The sequence below is a fragment of the Hydra vulgaris genome, chromosome 12 (assembly GCF_038396675.1).
Source record: "Hydra vulgaris chromosome 12, alternate assembly HydraT2T_AEP".
Lineage (NCBI taxonomy): Eukaryota > Metazoa > Cnidaria > Hydrozoa > Anthoathecata > Hydridae > Hydra > Hydra vulgaris.
The window spans coordinates 37,494,385-37,507,700 of NC_088931.1; positions in this window are offsets into that span (position 1 = coordinate 37,494,385).

The window sequence follows — 13,316 nt, forward strand, 5'->3', positions numbered from 1 at the left end:
GCATTGCGGAGGCCACATTTGGAGCCCTTTGTTACGGCTTAGGGTTTATTAGTAGTAATGAGACAATTGCTTGGGCTATTAAACAGTGTTCTGAGTACTATCTATGCTTTGAGTCAAGTTCTTCAATCTAATTTAAAAATGAATAAAGTACCAAAAACTATAAAACACAAAAAAACATCATCATCACCAAGTTCTCTAAACCTATCATTCACTAATATTCGTGGTCTTCGAAGTAACTTTTTTTCTGTTGAGTCTTATCTCTTGCAAAGTTCACCAGACCTACTTGCTCTTTGTGAGACTAATTTGATTTCAGCTGTCTCATCTTGCGATCTTAGTGTTGATGGTTATCTTCCTCTAATTCGTAAAGACTCCAATAGTCACATGCTTGGCCTGGGCATCTACATTCGTAAGAATTCACCCATTTGTCATGAAACTAGGTTTGAATCCACAGACTATTCTTTTATGTGCTTTCATTTAGCACCACTTCAATCTATTGCCTTTCTCTTTGTTTTATATCGCTCTCCTTCATCTCAAGACTGCACACTTTTTGACGTTATTTCTGATCATATTGACCAAGCCCTCTCTCTTTATCCATCAGCTAATATAGTTGTTGTTGGTGACTTTAATGCTCACCACTCTGAATGGCTTAGCTTTAGTGTCAGTGATTCGGCAGGCATTACAGCCCACAACTTTTGCCTTTCTCAATCCCTAACTCAAATAGTCAACTTTCCAACTCGCTTTCCAGACAACCCGAATCATTCACCTTCTCTACTCGACTTATGTCTTGTTTCTGATCCTAGTCAGTGCTCAGTTTCTCCACATTCACCCTTAGGTGCTTCTGATCACAGTTTGATCTCTCTAAAACTAATATCTCATTCTTCTTCATCACCTGAATCCCCCTATTATCGAACCTCTTACAACTACAGTAAAGGTGACTGGGATTCTTTCCGTGATTTTCTTCGTGATGGCCCTTGGGTAGAAATCTTTTGTCTTCCTGTCGACAAATGTGCTTCTTAGATAACTTCGTGGATTCAGGCTGGCATGGAATCTCTTATTCCCTCTCGACGGTTCCAGGTCAAGCCTCACTCTCCTCCATGGTTTTCTTCACACTGTGCTGCTGCGATTGCCAATCGAAACCGTTACTTCCATATTTATCAGCAAAACAATTCTCCAGAAAACAGGCGTCTGTTTATTACTGCTAGAAACAATTGTAAAAGGGTTTTGTCTAACGCCAAAACCCGCTATTCTCAGGTCATGAAATCTCGTATCTCATCTCAAAAATTAGGCTCTCGTGACTTCTGGAGAATCTTTAATAATATCAATAATAAGGGCAAATCTATATTTCCACCTCTCTTGTATGGTTCAGACTTTGTCACCTCACCTAAAGACAAAGCTGAATCGTTTGCCAAAAACTTTTCATCAATATCATCACTTGATCCCACTAGTTGCTTTCCACCTGATATTGCCAACAAACAGGTTGATCCATTGCTTGACATTCATATCACTCCAGCATCTGTATCTAAAGTGATTTCCTGCCTCGACTCTTCTACAGCTTGTGGCCCGGACAACATACCTGTTATTGTTTTGCAGAAGTGTTCTCCAGAGCTGTCATCTTTACTCTCAAAACTATTCAACAAGTGCTTATCAGAGTCTTGCTTTCCAGCCTGCTGGAAAGCGGCATCTGTTATCCCTATCTTCAAAAATTCTGGAGAGCGATCTGATTCGTCTAACTACCGTCCCATAAGTCTTCTTCCTATCATAAGCAAGGTTTTTGAATCTTTAATTAACAAAAACTTAATTTCTCATCTTGAATTTAATCACTTACTTTCTGACCATCAATATGGATTTTGATCTTCTCGTTCTACAGCTGATTTGTTAACAGTAATAACTGACAGGTTTTATCGTGCATTAGATAAAGGTGGAGAGGTTAAGGCCATCGCTCTCGACATTTCAAAAGCTTTTAATAAAGTTTGGCATGCTGGTCTTCTCCATAAGTTTTCTTCTTATGGTGTATCCGGCAACATATTTGAGATCATCAAATCCTTCCTTTCCAATTGTAGCATAAAAGTTGTCCTTGATGGACAACACTCTTCTTCTTATTCTGTAACTTCAGAGGTTCCTCAAGGTTCTATCCTTGGCCCTATACTCTTTTTAATTTACATTAACGATCTTCCAGATATTCTCTCATCTAAGGATCTAAGGTGGCATTGTTTGCTGATGACACTACCATTTATTCTTGTCGTGATAAAAAACCAACACCCTCTGATTGCTTGGAGGGGGCATTTGAGCTTGAAAAGGATCTCACTTCTGCTACAGCATGGGGCTCACAGTGGCTGGTGAACTTTAATTCAGATAAAACTCAATTTTTTTTAGCCAATCGTTATGGCAATAATTTAGATTTTACTATATTTATGAACGGTGATGTACTCGATGAGTCACCTACTCTTCATCTTCTAGGATTAACTCTTACTTTCAATTTTCTTGGAAACCATATATCAAATCGGTTGCAAAATTAGCATCTGCTAAGGTTGCATCTCTTTATCGAGCTCGCCACTTTCTTACTCTGGATTCTATTCTCTATCTCTATAAATCTCAAATCCGGCCTTGTATGGAATACTGTTGCCATATCTGGGGCGGATCTTCTAATGATGTCCTTTCTCTTTTAGACAAGGTGCAAAAACGCATTGTAAACATAGTTGGACCTGCTCTTGCAGCCAACTTCCAACCATTATCACATCGTCGTAATGTTGCTTCTCTTTCTCTTTTCTACAAATACTATAATGGGCACTGCTCTAAAGAGCTAGCGTCTCTTGTGCCATCTACTATAATTCATTCTTGTGTTACTCGTCATTCAATTAAGTGTCATCCTTTTTCTGTGACTGTTCCTAAGTGCTCCAAAAATGCTTATTTGTCTAGTTTTTTTCCTCGAACATCAGCTCTTTGGAATTCGCTTCCTTCATCTTGCTTTCCTGACTCATACAATTTGCAATCTTTTAAGTCGTCTGTCAATCGTTATCTTGCTCTACAATCTTCATCTTTTCTCTTTCAGTAACTTCCAACTTTAATTAGTGGCTGCTTGCAGCCTTGTTGGAAGCGAAGATGTTTAAAAAAAAAAAAAAAAAGTTCATCTTTCATTTATATTTCTTTTACTTCAACATGGAGAAATTAAAATTTCTAGCATTGGTTGTATTTTCTCATAAATAATCAAAATAATCTTCCAAAAATACAGAGGATGCAGGTAGTGCTAACAACATAAGTGCTAACTCTTTTAGCAGTGAAAACTTCTCTTCATGTTTCCAATAATTTAAAAAGTCATTATTTTTTTTTCATAATCGAGTGATCAAAGAAAGCATCAACTCCTTGAGCAGCTTGTAAAAAAGAGACTTAATCAGAACTCAATACATTTTGAACTTTCTTGTGCAGCTTAAGAAAACTCAATATAATTATGTTTTTTCTGTCTTCATACAATATACAATGAAATTTATTTTGCGTGATTATGCAGTAAAGTTGTGCAAAATGACTTCTGACCAGATTTATCAAATCCTCCTGCTTATTCTACGTATCAAATTCCCCTGCTTATTCTGCGTGGAATGAATATTGCTGTGAAATCATAGCTATTATTAATTTTGAAAAGTTTCCAAGCAAAACTCACCATTTTGAAGGTTTATCACGGTAATATTTTGTCATTATAAAATATATGTTTTAGGATTTGAATTACATTATTAGGCCGGATAATTTTTAAATATCCAAGTAATTGATATCCCGTCGTATAATAAAAAAATGTTATCTGGGACACCCCTAATTTTTATAAATACTTTCATACAAGACCACTTTAAGCTGGCTCCGGGTCCCGGTAGAGGGGGGGCGAGCCAGCTTTGTGAAGCAACCTCTAAATGTCATCTATACAATCACACTGTAAATAGAGCATTCCACGTCAAGTGGAACCACTTTTTGGTCAAATCCGACATCACCGACTCGTATTTTGATAAAAATTCTCACAAAAAAAAAGACTCACATGTTGGGCATGTGGACAGAAGAAAAACATTTAATTTTTTTTGACTTAGGTCAATTATTTCCTGAGATATGGCCTTTCAAAGTTTTGACCTTTTCACTTGACCTTGGTTGTTTAAAATGTCATAACTTTTTTGCTATTATACTTCGAAAGTTGATTTTGGTGCAAACAGAAGCTCTTGCTCAGGCGAACAACTTTGTGTCTATACAAATAGTGATAAGTTTAATAGAAAAAAAGTTATTGGTTTTTTGACCTTTGACCCTGGTTGATGGTAAAGGTCAAAGGCCATTATTTTTTTTTTACACATTACTTTTTCTATTGCGGATGTCCCATTAAAAAATCTTTTTGGGATTCCCATAAACAGCTCCTTCAGACTCCTTAGAAGTAATGAAGTATGACCGACCAGTTGTAGTTTTGGGTTCGACTGCTAGCAAAAGATCATTCAAATCAACGGTAAAAATATCTGGAGGATCTTTGAAGGAGAAAAATTGACCTGGACCATGAGGGTGAAGGAAGTTCATGGTTTCCTTTTTTTTTTTGGATTGCACTCCAACACATTTTCGTCAAGGAGTACTCCAAGAAATTTTAATGATACTTCTCATTTTATTTCGCAATTGTTAATACAAAGATTTGGAAGTTTTAATGGAATTTTGTCACGTTCATAATAGCTATGGAAAAAAGTGTATTTTGTTTTAGTTAAATTTAGAGATAATTTGTTTGCTGTAAACCATTCAGCAAGGTATAGTAGTTCTGTGTTTACAGTTTTAAATAAAAAATTTATATCACTGTGAGCATAAAATAGGTTAGTATCATCTGGAAACAAGATTTGCTTATATCATTGATATATACTATATATACATTGATACCCCGCAAGATATATTCATGTTGTCATGTTTTTCCGTTATTATGAGAAATATATTGCTGTCTGTTTGACAGGTTGTTTTTAAACCATTTAACGTTCGAGTGTTTAATACCGTAATTTTTTAATTTGGTTAATAAAATATAATGATTTACAGTGTCAAAAGCCTTGCTGAGATCAATAAAAACGCCTAAAGTATATTTGTTTACATCAAAAGATTTAAGAATATCATGAACAAGATGAACAAATGCCTGATCAGTAGAGTGACCTTTTTAGAATCCAAATTGTTTATTATAAAGAATGTTATTATTATCTGAGAAATAGTACAGTCTTTTATACATAATATGTTCTAATATTTTTGAGAAGCATGGTAGTATTTAAATAGGTCTATAATTTGCGATACAAGTTGCATCTCCAGATTTTAGAACTGGTATCACCCTTGCAACTTTTAATTTATCAGGAAAGATTCCTTTTTCTAAAAAAAGACTGAAAATATGCAAAAGCGGAGTTTTTAAATAAAATATTGATTTAATTATTATATTACTACCTACATTATCAACTCCATGACCTTTATTTGATTTTAATAAATTTACAGCATGTAGTGGGTTTTTTTCAGATAACTTGTTATTTTCCATAAGATTATTATTAGAGGTTAAGTATGATTCAATGGGAAATCCATTAGTGCTTATGATTTTTTTACATCTTTCATTATGCGCCACATTTTTTGTAAATCATTTCTACAGTTAAGTAACTGTTTAGTATAATATTGCCTTTTTGAATACTTTATAACTGTTTCGAAGAGCCGTTTTTTTCTTTTTCATAAGTTCTTTTTTTATAAACTTTTCGTATAGGCGTTGTTTTTTTTGTTTTTTGATGACTTTATTATTCCCGTTGTTATCCAAGGATTTTGCTAGGATTTGATTTTGATAAACTTACTAATAACTGGGAAAGCTTCATTATAGTGGCTTTGAAATATGCTATGAAAACAATCATAAGCTTCCTCTGCATTTTTAGTTTTTAAAATAGTTTCCCAATTTGTTGTGGATAACCGATTGATAAAAGTATTAATGAATGAATTATTAATTATTTGCTTTTTAATTTTATTTTTTCCTGATATTTTATTGATGTTTTTTGTGAAATTATAAACACTGGAAAATGGTCTGAAATGTCAGTGACAAATATTCCAGTCTTAATTTTTATGTTTTTGAATTTGTTAATTATGATTTCATCAATTAATGTAGCACTAGTTTTTGTTATGCGTATTGGTTTGTTAATTGTTGGAATGAAACCATTTTGAAATATGATATTGGTAAAATTTCTGAAGCTTTTATTTTTTTCATAATCGAGCAAGTCTAAATTGAGATCGCCCATAAAATAAATTAGTTTGCCACAAATATCATTTTTTTTTAATTAAACATTTAAAGTGTTTATTAAATGCTTTTATACTACCTGAAGGCGGTCTATATATGACGTGTAAAATTATGTTTTTGCTGGTGTTGTTTGAAGTCTAAAGAATTGTGTATGAAAATGCACACTACTCCTCCTGCTATTTCAGATCCTCTTAATTGATGAATAACTTTATAATTATTAATTTGAAAGTTAAAGTTATTTTCAATTTCTTTATTCCGGCACCATGCTTCTGTTAGGCATATAATTTGAAAATTTATTTTGACGCTAAATAAAAATTCCTTAAGTTTATAAAAAAATTTTTGTATACTCCTTATATTTAGATGCATGATGGATAGTGCATTATCATCCGTGTTAGCAGTTAGAGTTGAAACGTTGGAACTGTAATAATAAGAGCTTATATTTTCCATCCCTTCCCCATCCTTATAAAAAGCTAATATTTGATTCAGTGTTGTTTTCTTAAAGTAATTTTTGCTTATTAGAAAAGCTTTAATTTTATTTATGTCATTATCATCAGATGTGTTATTTTTAGCATTAAAATTAGATAATAAGTTTGTTTCCATTTTAAAATAAAAATTTAAGTAAATAAAAATAAAATAAAAACATAAACTTTTTACTTTTCTTTGGGAGTTGCGAAAGTTTATCGTACAATATTACTGCATATTTTCTGCCTTCTCGTTCTTTTTTCAGTTGTTTTCGAAGCTGTTTTCTTATAATTGTGATTTCAGCGCAGTAGTCTTTGTTTAGAAAAATATTTTTCCCTTTTAAATTTTTCGTTTTAAAATGTCTACTTTGTCCTTATAGTTCAGTAGTTTGACAACTATTGGTCGATCTTTATGCGTGCTTCTAAGTCCAGTCCTGTGAGCCCTCTCAATTTTTATATCTTTTAAACCAAGTATATCTTTAAAGAGCTTCTGCACCTTGGATTTGCAATTGCACCCTTCATTACTCTAAATGCAAATTCTGTGAAAGTAAGGATAATACTGCTTAAATATTTATTCAGAACTCTTACTGAGATACGTAAAATTTGTAATATGTGTTTATTTGAACCATTCTTAACTACTGCATCCAATACAGCTAACTAAATTAATAGTGTCAGACGTGACATAAAAGTGTCAGACGTGACAGTCTGCCATTACAAGCAAAAAAAAAACATCACTATGAACAAAATCATGAAATGCCTAATATAGCCCTAACATAGTTGACCTGTTTACGTTTTGTAGCAAACTTTGCCAGCACATACAAGCCGACTGAAAACTTGGCCTGTTAAGCTAAAATGTCAACACTGGCATCAATTTTGTTGTTACCACCACCACTAGTTGTGCAAGTCTCTGACAGCTCCACTGTTCCCTTTCCAAAATCCAAAGTTTGTCAGCCTTGAAAAAATTGTATGCTTCCTTAACAGTCATAAGGAGATTATATTTTTGAATTTTTTCATTCTGCCCCTCAACACCTTTGATAATTACATAATTCTTCTTGCCATGTGCACACCTACTGATTTCATCTGTTCAATAGAATTCTTTTACACAATCCTGAACCGTAGTTGGTAATGCTGCCTTGTGCAGCCTGGCTGATGGCTCCTTGTTGATTACACATCCAATTTCATCAGCAAGTTTTCTAACAAGAGCCTTTACTTTGCGAAGACTTTTTGGAAGAGCTGAATGGGCTATTTTGTAGGCCTTACTAAATGACTGGCTGCCTCTGTAAGCTGTTGAATTGCTAACTCCAGCAAATGTTGTTGGCACAGGGGTGTTGCAGATAATTTTTTTCAATGAACGCCATTTTGCTTGCCGAATTCTGTCTTGCTCACGTCTCTGCTTCAATTGCTTATCTGTTAATGACCCACGTAGATCAATCTTTTTTGTTTCTTCTTCTCTTGGTCCTTGATTTTATATGCATCAAATCTTCCTCTTAGCTTCAGCCTTTCTCTGCACTCTTTGCACTTCTGAGCATTAGAATTGACAATCTAAAAAATTTATATGCAAACAAATATTAAGTTAGTTTTAAAATTAGTTTCACTGCACCATGCACTATGCACAAAAACCATGCACTTTTACAATTAGTTTCAAATATTGTCAAAACTTGTTCAACAAAAACTCAAGTTCAAGCTGATACTAAAATGCCAACCCTTTTGCTTCAATGTGAATTTAAGTGAACTGTAAACCAAAAATTGAAGAGCCAATCTTTGGAATTTAAATTTTTTTTCCCCTAAAATTGCTTGTTTACATAGAGTATTGAACAACAGAATAGTTAAACATATTACCATAGACATAAAATATTTAGATTCAACTACATAGAACATTCATTTGAACAACAATACCGCTTGTGCCAGATTGAAATGAAACAATTTCAAGCTTGTCACGTTCGACACTGGCGGTCACGTTTGACACTGTCACATCTGACACCATAATATCTGCTATGCATGTTGATATTTTATCAGAAAAAAATCTACCCATACACTACTCTCACAGAGTTAACTTTGAACATATGAGTCAGTATCTTTCAGTGTCATGTCTTATGGCTGGTAAAAAACTTTTGTAATAAAAAGTGTCGGATGCGACTGTATAGTTGTACTATAATTAAACTGCACACTATAAAGCATAGAAGAGGTAGAAAATAAATTGCTTCCTATATTTAGAGTCACAAGTGAACCAGTTTTATTTTGTACCTAGCAGTTGAAGGTACAGTATTTTATAGCAGCTTGCAACAGAGCTATGAATGTTCAACAGTTACCGAAATTAATTTACTACATAGGTGACATTTCTTTTTCAACAAACTTTGACAACAACTTACCACAAAGATATAATAAATTTAATGTGAGAACTAAAAAACTACAATCACCTACCTTTCATCTGATACCAAATTTATTGGGGTTTGTTAAAAATTAATTTTGGACACCATGGCTGACGTTTTGATGGAATTGCCCAAAAGCGAATTTTTATTATTGCCGTATAAATCAAATGTAACTTTCAGGATTGATATACTGGAATAAGATTTGTAAACTAAAAGAAAGTTTTTCATACTTAAGAATGCTTTTCATACTTATAATAAAAAATGTAAGTTTTTTCATTAATTATGAAACATTATTTTTTATCAATGTACAATTATATTTACATCTTTTTTTATTCATTATTAATTTAGTTCGAATTTAATGATCATTTTTTCTTTTAAGCTCCTTTTTTTTTTTTTTCGGCAAATCAATTTTTTTTTTTTAATACTAGTCATAACTGAGTATGCTACTTTTAACTAAAAACTATGTGATCTGTTTACAAAAAGTGTAATGTAAAAATATACTACGGTTTATGATATTTAAATAATACGAAAGTCAAAATTACAAAAACAAATTTGTTGACGAAAAATTTGTTTTTGTTGTTTAAGTTTTTTTTTTTTCAGTTTACAATGATAGTCGTGATACATAATAACATAAAAATCTTTTTAAAAAATAAACAATTCAGCGTACTAACAATATAAAGCTAGGTTCCGGAAAGAAGATCATAAGGATCTTATTATCAGAACCTTAAAAGTTAAACATATTTATTTGTAATGAATAAATAGATTGAAGATTTAACATAATGCAAAGATACAACATACAAAGATTTTAATATATAATATACTAAAAATTTAACAAATACATTTTACATACGTTTTTAGTAGAATTTTAGAATGCTGTCTCAAATTAAAATAATTAAACAACATTAACAAAAAAGTAAACAACAATCAAAATGAAACAAAAAACAAAATAATCAAAAGTTGACAAAATACTTTAAGTTAGTGTTTTAGTTTTTTTTAGAAAAAAAAAACGGTTTTTGGTTTCGAGAAAATTGAACAAAAAACCGGTTAACCAATTACGGCTTCCACCGATTGCCAACCCCACACCCTCCAATTTGGGGAGGGGGAGGAGCTAGCAAATTCAGGAATTTTCGCAAATTTAAGGAGCTTTATATAAAAATACCTTGTAGAAAATTTATGTAAGATTTTGGGGCCCTAATGATAGATTTTTTTTTAAGGGGGGAAGGGGGCTTCCAAACCATTAATCATGGCTCTGGTAAAACCTGTCTTTTGTGGACTCAAAAAATGGTTTGCCTAAAATGCAAGTCCGCCTTATTCAGAGCCAGTGCAGAAGGGATGGCATGTGTTTGCATAGAGGGACAATATACCCTCAACTCCCCTAGACCATACATCCTTATATGTTGGCAAACTAGCCCTTTAGTCAGAAAATTAACTTGGCTGGCGAATTATGGACAACGATGATACGGTATGGTTTTTGTTATTATTATTATTTTTTTACACATTTAGTTATTAACAAGTACTTGTTAATTGTGATAAATTAGAAAAAAGAGTATTATTAAGGAATTTTTTAATTTGTGCGTAAATCTCTCCCCCCCCCCCCCATATGCTTTCGTACGCTATTTGAAGACGCCCCCCTCCCCCGATGAACGTACTTACTCTATGGCCGACCTCTTAATAAACATGAATGATTTAAATGGAAAAAAACATCGCTTCAAACAATATAATTAAACTGGATTCCAGAGTAAAAAATTAATTTTTTTTACATAATAAAAAACTTTTAACTAATTAAGCTTATAAAAAACTTCAACTCGGACTTTCTCGTTTACGAAGCTTTCTATTTCTGCACCACTACAGCATTTGAACTCGCCAATGATGTCATTTATTTTTATTACAGAAATGTAATTTATTCTTTTTTTTTTAAATTTTGGTAGATAGTAAGAGAAAAAACAAGAAACACTTAATAAAGTGGTTTCATAAAATAGTATTTCATTTCGTCGTTTTCTGGCGTCTTTGTTACTTTGCCGACCGGTAAACAATGTCTCTTTTGTACCTCTTTAGATGGGCCTGCTTTTACAAATCATCTTGTTAAAAAAAACTCTAATTGCTGTTATAAGAGCATAGAATAATGAGGAAAAAAAGACTCGCTGAAAAAGCTAGACTGTTTTACTTTAACTTGACTTACCAACTAATGAAAAATCTATCATTTCTTGTAACTCGTTTATGAGCATTAATGACAGACAAAATATAATTTATATAGAAGTAAACAGTATATGACCCCAAGACGCTGAGAAGAAGGGGCAAAAGGGGCATAGGTGCCCCGTGCACTTAAGATAATAAAGGCGTCAAAAGACGAAAGACAAAAAAAACCATAAAGAGATTTTTAAAAACAAATTGTTTTTATTAATGAGTTTTAAAATAAATTTTCTTGGTAATTTGCGTAACGTGTTACTTTTATTTATATTACCAAAGAATTAAAGTTTGAATAATTTATCTCTTAACTTTGGTTGGCAGTGACCAACCAAAAAAAAAATGTCTTGTTTTTTGTATTGACGATATTGAAGAAGACACAAGGTCTTATCCTAACAAAACATTTTATTTATTAATCTCATAAATGCTTTTATGATTATTCTAAAGAAAAAACTTGCGATTTTAAATAGCAAAATTAAAAAAAAAAAAATTAATTAACTTTATTTGTTAAGGCGAAACAACTCCCTAGGGAGTGATTAAATCTCATTGCAAGTTAAATGTCACGCTTATCCTCAAAAAATAAAACGAGACTTATAACTACAAGCTGGTGCCTCTGACTTATACCGTGCAAGTTGACGGAGAGAACTATTGTTTGATATCGTAAAAAACTTATAATTAATTAAACTTATAAAAATTGTAAATGATCAAAAAAATATTATTATTCAGATCAACTAAAAAAGCACTCGAATGATCCTCAAAGTACTTGCCGTATTATTAAGGAAGCCATTGGTAAAAATCATTTTGACAGAAATACTATTCCAAAATTACTCAAATTTAATTATTACTACATTTTAAAGAAACAACTAGTGGCTGAAGCATTTAATGAATTTTTTGTAAATGTTGGTCCTTCATAAGCATCGAAAATTGAATCCTCACAAGCCAGCTTTGATGCATACTTGGTTTTTAATAACACTAATATTATTTCTAATGACAAACTTACTGAAGAAGAATTATTAGTCGCGATTTCTTTAATCAAGCAAAAAAAAAACTGTAAGAGTTGACAATATAAGTAGCTGCATCATGATAAATTCAATAAAACTTATTACAACCCCATTCTTGTATATATTTAATTTATCTTTAAAAGAAAGAGTTTTTCCGGAAAAGTTAAAAATTGCTAGAGTTGTCACAATTTTAAAATCAGGTGATCCTTATGATGTTACTAATTATAGGCCGATCTCAATTCTTACATATTTTTTAAAAATTCTAGAACGAATTATGTAAATTTGATTCTATTCTTCCTTAAGCAAAAAAAATGTTTTGTACATTAAACAATTTAGTTTTAAATCTGGTCATTCTACTGATCACGAAATCTTACATCTTGTACATGATAAATTTAAAGTGTTTAATGAAAAAAAAAGTATACTTTAGGTGTTTTTATAGATCTAAGCGAAGCCTTTGGTACAGTTGATCATATAATTCTTTTATCCAAACTCGAAATCTACGGTATAAGAAATTCAACTTGGCTCGGTTTAAAAGTTACTTGTTTAACAGGAAGTTATATATTTCGTACGAAGGTGCAAAAATGGATAATAATAGGGGTCCTAGTATTGAACCCTGTTCCCCAGGGTTCAATACTAGGACCCCTCTTATTTCTAGTTTATATTAATGATTTAAATAACTTTTCTAATATCTTAAACTCAATTTTATTTGCTGATGATAATAACTTGTTTTATTCCAATGAAGATATTAATATTTTATTTTTAACAGTAAACAAAAAACTTGATAAACTAAGTCAATGATTTAAATCCGATAAACTATCTCTAAACATTAATAAAACTAAATATACATTATTCCATCATGCTTCTAAAAAAAATATTCCATTAAAACTACCAAATTTTTTTATTGATAGTAATTTAATAAAAAGGGAAATATTGTTAAAATTATTGGGTGTAATTCTCGATGAAAATATTAATTGGAGAGAACATATAAATGTAATTGAGAATAAAACTTCAAAAAATATTGGTATACTGTATAAAGCTAAACAGTTTTTAAATCAATCAT